This window comes from Quercus lobata, chromosome 6, assembly GCF_001633185.2.
Source record: "Quercus lobata isolate SW786 chromosome 6, ValleyOak3.0 Primary Assembly, whole genome shotgun sequence".
Taxonomy (NCBI): Eukaryota; Viridiplantae; Streptophyta; class Magnoliopsida; order Fagales; family Fagaceae; genus Quercus; species Quercus lobata.
The window spans coordinates 42328320-42336684 of record NC_044909.1 but is presented as its reverse complement, the minus strand read 5'-3'; positions in this window follow the sequence as shown (position 1 = coordinate 42336684).

Genomic DNA, 8365 nt, shown 5'->3' with positions numbered 1-8365 from the left:
CTTCTGATTAGGTCCAGATTAGTTCCAGTGTTTCTAGTGCACTGGACCCGGTCGGATGGTGACACATGTCTTAAAATGGACATGTGTCACCATTTCAATAGGTTCAATGCTATTGTTGCTGACATCTTATTTTACAACTCGCATTTAACCTCACATTAAGGATAAAATAGTAATTTTACCTTGAAAATAGACATCTTAATTGTGACTATTAGATTCTCAATTTCATTTCATTAAAATGATCTTGATATTGTAACGATCAAATCGACTAGTCATAAGCACTAATCGGACCATCAGATTGAAAGTTATCATCAAATCAAGTTTTAATGGTCAAGATACACTATTACTAATTGAATCCGACTATATGTGATTATGAACAATTGATTCCAATTGGTTATAATTACAATTAATTTGAGATTAATAATGTATTATAATTTGATTGGTTAGGACTACATCTTATGGTAAAGTTGCACACACTTAATTAATTAGATAGTCAAATATTAATTATTCAATGAGTAATTTGTGTAATTATCTTTTTAATTAAGATAAATTTGGAACTAATTAATTCTGAAATTGAATTTATTGGGGCCTATTGATGCTGATTGGAAACTAATTTGGGGTCTATTAATATTAATTATGCTAAAATTTTTTTCCAACAAATGACCTTTGCTCACCATTTCATTGATATCTCTCAAAATATTTTGAATCTATAAGTAAGGTTGATTTTTCCAGAAACTAGACATTTGGGGCTTCAATTTGAGCACAAGAACGAGACAATTTTGATTAGAATTGAGTAAGATATGATTTTTTTTTAATTTGGCTCTACGGGCTGTTACAACAATTACAGGAAAAACTGAATTTTGCTTGCTCATCACTCCCACCAATCTCTACATTTAATGCACCAACGTTCCCCAAAGTCTGAAATAGGGTCTAGGTTCATTAATCCTTTTGATCCTTTGTCAACTCTTATTAAATGACTTTCCATTCATATTTTCTCTACCACTACTATATAAACTCATCCTCTCCTCCATTCCAAAAAAAAAAAAAAATCTCTCTCTTCTCCTCTCTTGAGTTCTAGTGAAGTAAAGTAGTTTTGTCATATCTTGATCTTCTTGAGACTCAAGGTATTGAGTGAGACTCATTTTCCCTCTCTTAGTTCTTCTTTTCCACTCCACCCTTAGGACTTCCATCAAAAGTCTCCTCCTCCACCGTGTGGATCTTTCATGCAAGTATATAATCTCTTTCCCTAACTTCTTTTTTTATATTATTATGATGAGACTAAGATTAAAGCATGCTAGTGTTTATTTTAATTCCTTGAATATATTTGAATGTTCTTAAATGTTCATATGCGTTCTTCACATGTTCTAGGTTGTTCATCACATATTTATGCATAACACTAGTTTTAATCTTAAATTCACCTAAAAAATATGAAAAAAAAAAAAAAAAAAAAACATGTTTGTTTCATGATTCTCTCAAATCCTTGAACCTAGGATATCACCATCCACACACATTCATTAGAATTTATTTTTCAATCCAAATGCAATACTTAATAAATTGAATTAGGGTTTATCACTTGCACACACATTAAATTCAACATGCAAATTAATTAATAACATATTGAATGATATGACACGAATGTTGGCTACTATAGTCTAGAAGATTGGTTTCACTAGGCAAGATGAGTGTCTAACACTTTCTCATCTTGTAACATAACCTCCGAACTTAGATCAACGGTTGATAGATCAATATTTATCCATGTAATTTTTAATTTCTAGATTATAATTAGGAAATAAAGCCATGTAATTTATCTTAGATTGTATTTAGGACCAAAACCATGTAATTTCTTATGATCAATGTAAATTCATTTGCAAATCAATAAAATGAGGAATATAAACTTTTCAATTTTGATTTTTTTATTTATTCTAATAATTAAGTAAGTAGCAACTCCATTGTAAAACCCTTTATCTAAAAGGAAAAATATAATCAGTCGAACCTCAATTTTGAGAGGCAATAACACGACTCCATTCATTCATGTAAATTTGACCTAACATCAAAAAAGGCCAAGACCCAAACTGCTCACCTTCTAATTAATGTGCCAACTAAAAAAAGCACTTCAATGAATTGTTTGAGTAGATCCTAATAGTAGCATGATAGCACCTAAATCTCAAAGACCCAAACTTTTAAATTTTGACGACAAACAACATAAATGTCATACACATACTCATATGACTTAACAAAGAAAAACCCCAAACACAAAATCGTTTTATTTTTATATTTTAAGTCAAACAAATTGATTATGGTACTACTACTAATACGTTAGGGATTTGTTATGTAAAAGTGGATTTTTGTTTTGGAAGGACCACCAATCATAAGAACGAGTATGGTGACCAATTTATTTATTTGGCTTTTTGAATAAATTCTTATTTCGTGGGAGGGTCAAGTATAATTTCTTAGACACAAACTTTAAAATCTGATGTATATATATAAATTATTTAAAAATATTTTAGGGGCCATGGCTTCCTTAGTCTATTAATATAGTTCCATCCCTGAGCTTCACTAAGGTCTAAGATCAATTGCATCAATGAGTGTAAAATTTTTGTCTATTTTGCAAAAAAAAAAATATATATATATATAATTTTTATATTTTACACACCAATTTTTAAAAAACACCCACATCAATTTATCTATTCTAAACACATTTATTCAATAAAATATTTATTATTTTACATTTTTTTATTATTTCCTTCACACTCCTCTCTAGAACCCTCTCACTCACTACTTCTTTCTCTCACAAACCCTACACAACCCAAAATCACCAACACCCAACCACCATCAACGATCAATCCACACCCACCATCAACCCACTCAGCCACCATCAATGAGATCAAGCACCATTATGAAGCACCATCATCAAGCAACCAGCCTCCAAAAACCCAAACCCAAAGAAATCTTAAACTGGCCAAATCAACCTAAATACATATGAAATCTCAAAACCCACCAATCAAACAAAGAATACAAAAGGATCAAAACCCACTGGTTCGACGACAAGAGATCAGAGAGGCTTCGGCGAGAAACAAAGGAAAACCCGTTTTAATCTGAGAAACAAAGGTTTCGAGAAACAAAGGCTTTAAGAAACAAAGGCTTTGGTGAGAGCTTCGACTAGAGGAAGATTATGAGATGAGAGAAAGAGAGAGCTGAGAGGGTTGGAAGTAAAACCCATTCTAATCTGATCAAATGAGAAAAAGAGAGAGTGAGGTGAGAGTGAGAGGGACTAGAGAGAAGGAGAGAAAAAAAATATTAAAATATTAAATGTAAAATTACAGTAATCGTGCATATATACACAATTACTGTAACACTTTTTGGATATATACAAAATTATACAAGCACTGATGTAAGTGTTTTTTTGGGTAAAATGTGTAAAACTAACCTCTTTTTCTATTATAGAATGACTGATGTGGTTGCTCTAAGAGCCTAATAGGCTACATGATGCAATTTAATTGTAAATATTCATTGACATAAGGTTCCAATCAATAGCCTAATTAGCTACATGATGTTGCAATTTGATTATAATTTTTATTGATATAAGCTTCCAAAGTCCAGACTCAGTTTAAGACCATGTTCTCTAAAGCAATTTTTTTTTTTTTTTTTTTAGGGATAGGATGGACCAGATTGTATGGTGGCTAGACTATTGGAATATGACCCATCTAATTATTTTCTGCTGTGACTCTACCTTGAAGCTTAGGACAAGGCAACTTGCCAACCATTAATATGAGGGAGAATTTTCAAATAAGGGTTTTGATTTTGAAGTGCACCTCAGTTTTTTGCCTTTGTTTGTATTCCAAATGAGGCAAATATTATTCTCAAATTTGGTTATGTGGAAGGAGAGGAGCCCCCACTCCCTCTCAAAAAGGGAAGGGAGAATGGATAGGTTTTTCAAATTTGCATAACCCATCTCATCTCGTCCCATTAGCCATTATGAGTATGTATTTGTATTTTTTTAAGGGTATAGCTTAAGTACAAATTGTAAAGCAAGGTGCATTATATTAGGTTTTCTAATTAAACTCAAACACTTGATTGCATTAACTAATAAAATACAAATAGTATTATCCTTTCCAAGAAGAATTAAATTAAAAATAACCAATTGTTTGAATTTAATTGTAAAACTTGTTTCTTAAAAAAAAAAAATTGTAAAACTTAACGTATTGCACCTAAGGTAATACTATACCTAAATTCGACCATTTATATATATAGTCTTTCTTTTATATATTATTTATAATATAAATATTCTATTATCATCACCAAAACTTTAGCAATGCTCTCTCTAATTTTTTTTCTCAACATTGTCTTCGTACTGTCATCTACATCTCATTAATGTTGAAACCACCTTCTTAGAGATAATAAAGTGCCCTTATTATCTCAACCCCCAAGTCCCACCCTAACTCATCTTGCTCTTACCCTTTCATCTTTTTCCCATCCTAAAGAGGGAACAAGTGGAGACGAGACATCCATGACCCAACACCATCCCACTCAACTGACTTGGAAAAAACACGTGAGACCTCATGAATAAGATATACATATATATATATATATATATATATATAGTACTTGCAATAAGATCATATTAGCAAATTAGGAATAAAAGTTTATATGCTACCTTTTCAAAAAAAAAAAAAAAAAAAAAAAAAACAATTTCAAAGATCAATTTTCATACTTATATCTAGAATGGTATATTACATTTTTCCCTTGAGTATATTGAAACTCCACTCAATAACTATAGTAACTTTTAAGCATAATGTATTCCTTCTTTCTTTTTCAATAAATCCTTTTAGTTGTTTATCATAAAATTATTCATAGATACTGAAAAAAAACATCTAAGTGGACCATATTAACCTGTATATTAATGTTTCTCCACCAAAAAAAAAATTGTATATTAATGATAGGTTGTCTACTATCTTATTTGCTTCTTAGGTTTTGCTCATTGTAAATTTATAATTTTGTTAGACATATCCATCCCTAAATGGATCTCAAACCAAATATTTCCATACTCAATTACTCAATCAAGATACTCTCGAGCCAATGCTAGTCTTGCTAGATAAGGATTACAACTAGCTAGACTCTGATATTTCGAAGGAGTGATAAAAGCAAAAGAAGACACCAAGATTCAATCATTAACCTGGGGACCAAAAGAAAAAGTCCTAGCCCAACCTTTTAGACCTTGAAAGAGGCTTTGATTTGTCGAGCAATGAATGGCCCATTTGTATAAATAATATTTGGATTCTTCTATCTTTAATTGATTTTGACCTAAATCTTTCCAATAGCCCTTATTCTATATAAATATAGCTTGAATTACTTGATTTTTCTAACGAACATGGATGATAAACCAGCCAATTATCTTAAAATTAACTTCAAGCCATTTGTCAAGTCAAGAATGACCCATTTTTTGGTGGAAAGGATATTAGGAATTGAGAGAGTAGAGATACCTCACTATAAAAAGAAGTTAGGGCCTGTTGGGTTTGCTCATAACTCATATCTCAAAACTCATATCTCAAAACTCATAACTCATATCTCGATTCCCACTATAACTCAAATATCTCTAAAATTTGTGTTCCGTTCCAAATCTAAGTTATATCTCTCACTCTTTAACTCCATTTTTTGGCAAAATGGGGGAGCCCATCCACTGTCACTACACAAAACGGTCATATGGGTACCCGCGTGTGACATTCTCTCTCTTCATTTTACTGCTCTTTTTTCCCATCACAAAACCCAGCAACTGATTTCACGCCTCTGTACATCACAAAACCCATTTCACATAACCCAGCAAGAGACTGATTCCCTCCCACTTTTGGCACTGTTTCTCCGTGAATTTTTTCTCTTACTCACAACACATATTTTCCCTATTCCCTATTCCAAATTTCAGATTTTTTTTTTCCTCTTACCCACAGACCGAAAACCACATATACAAACCCTCTTTAAAAGGAACAAAGAAATGAGAAAGAAGCTAGATCTGTCCTTTAGTTCTCCTCACCACAACAATCAAACCCATGCAAACAAACCTGCAGCAACCCACAAGAACTGAAGAATTGTTTTTAGTCTTTCTCTCTCCCCTATAGAGTGGATTTCCTCAAGTGGGTACTCTATTTTCCCTTTCTCGCTCTTGCGCTTTCTCTTGTTTAAGGGTTTGGTGGATTTCTTATTTCTGGGTTTTTTTTTTTTTTTTTTTGGTTGGTTGGGGGAAATTTTTTTTAGACTTATGCATCTGTCTGTGTTTGCGTTTAATTGTGGTTTTGTGTTTATGGGTTTGTGTTTCCGTGTTTGTGTTTCTAGGTAGATTTATGATGAACATGGTTGTGGGTTTGTGTTTGAGTGTTTGATCAGTACCCATGTGTTTATGGGTTTGTGTTTCTGAGTTTGACACATTAGTACCCATGAAAATTTTGTACAGTATATGTGCAATTGGCTTTAGATTTGAATTAAGTGTGTGTTATGTTTAGGTTCATGAAAAAATAAAGAAGCACAAGTTGAGAGAAAGAGATGTGAAGAAAGAAAGAAAGAAAGAAAGAAGAAGAGAAAGCAAAAAAAGAAAAAAAAAAAGTCGTTGGTGGGTGCCTCGGTGGGTCTGACTTGATAAAGACAACTCAGGAGAGTGAGTCCCACCAAATTGGTTTTTTTACAACCTTGCCACTATAACTCATATTTTTAAATCTGAAAACACCAAAAATCTGTTTTCAGTTTTCATCACTCAAACTCAATTTTTTGAGTTTTGAGTTATGGAAACAAATGTTAAAAACCAAACCAAACACAAAAATTTTTGTGGGACCGACGCGTTTTGAAAACTCGGTGATGAAAATTGAGTGATATCACTCAAAATCTTGGTGATGCAAACAGGCCAGTCTTCGGATATTTGGAACCTATTGATTCAGATATGATGGAAATATAGAATACACAATTCTTGAAGGTATTATCTTTTTAAAGGTACAAAAAACCGTACATTTGTGTTTTAAATAATAACTTAGACTAATTTTTATATGAAAATAAGTTCATCTAAGGGCAGGGATTGGGTTTTGTACTCCTTTGTAATGGATTTGGCTTACTTTCAGTACTTTTTAAACTGGAATCTCCTTTTATTTTAATGAAAATCTATCACATCACCCACTAACTAAATAAAAGATAAATATTAAAACTCACTACCACTTACTATTGTATATTTAAAATAAAAAGACACATCTAATTAAAAAAGTACTAGAGGTAAGCCAAATCCCTTTGTAATAGACCTGAGATGTCAACGAGTAACAAATGTTTGACATATGTTCACATCCTAGTGGGACCCAAATTGATTCCTCTCCCAAAGACATACAATGCCTTGAAAAAGTGTCAATGAGCCTTTACATATGCTACAAGAAAAGTGTTAATTAAAAATAAAATTTGACATAAAATTTGTTTTTTTTTTTCCTTTTAGCATTAACAAAATAATTTCCACATAGTGATGAGGTAAATTATGATGACTAAAATTTTCATGTCAATAAAAAGTTGACATAAAAAATAAATCATTTTTACTGCAACTAGTAGCATCTTTTTATTCAAAAAACCTATATAGAGTGTTTTTTTCTTTATTATAAAAAAAAAAAAAAAAAAAAAAAAAAAAAAAAAACCTATATAATGCGATCATTTAACTAGACTTGTATTGTATTAGTCTATAAAAGAAACACAACGTATTTGTTATTAATTTGGTTGCTGAACAGTCAAGGGTTTTATAGTTGAATTGACATTTCCTCACGTATAAAGTTCTTGGGGGGTATAAAACGAAAAGGGTTCTCTCATTCGTTACAATAATTATTTCAATTATTTTCATTTTAAAGTGCAGTGAGATACGGAGAACTAGTTAATGAAGAGAAAAACCTTATTCGATAATTTGAATAGAAATTAAATACCGCCTCTAAGCTGCAAACAAAGGTATGATCTTTTCTAAACTTTATTACTATGCCATTCATTTCTAAAATTCTTTTCATTAACCTTCAGTATCTTCTATCAACCCCATTGATTGATCTGAAGCCTAAATAGTAGTTTATTTAAATTATTGTGAGTTCGGATTTGGTTAACTTCAACCTGCCCGTTACCTTGCTCGGTTGGAATCATTAGTGTGATTCCTCTTTCAAGAAAGTTACCCATACCATACACAATTATTTCAGCTTTATTTCTTAGGAGGCACTCAGAGCTCGTATATATGAAGGAATTTTTCTATAGATAAAATATGGCTTGACTTTGCTGCCACTATGGCCCTCTGCTTCCCTTTCCGATCACATTTTCTAAAGATTTCAATGCACCCCTTTGCTTAATAGAAGTAAAGACTCCATGAAAATTCATGTATTCA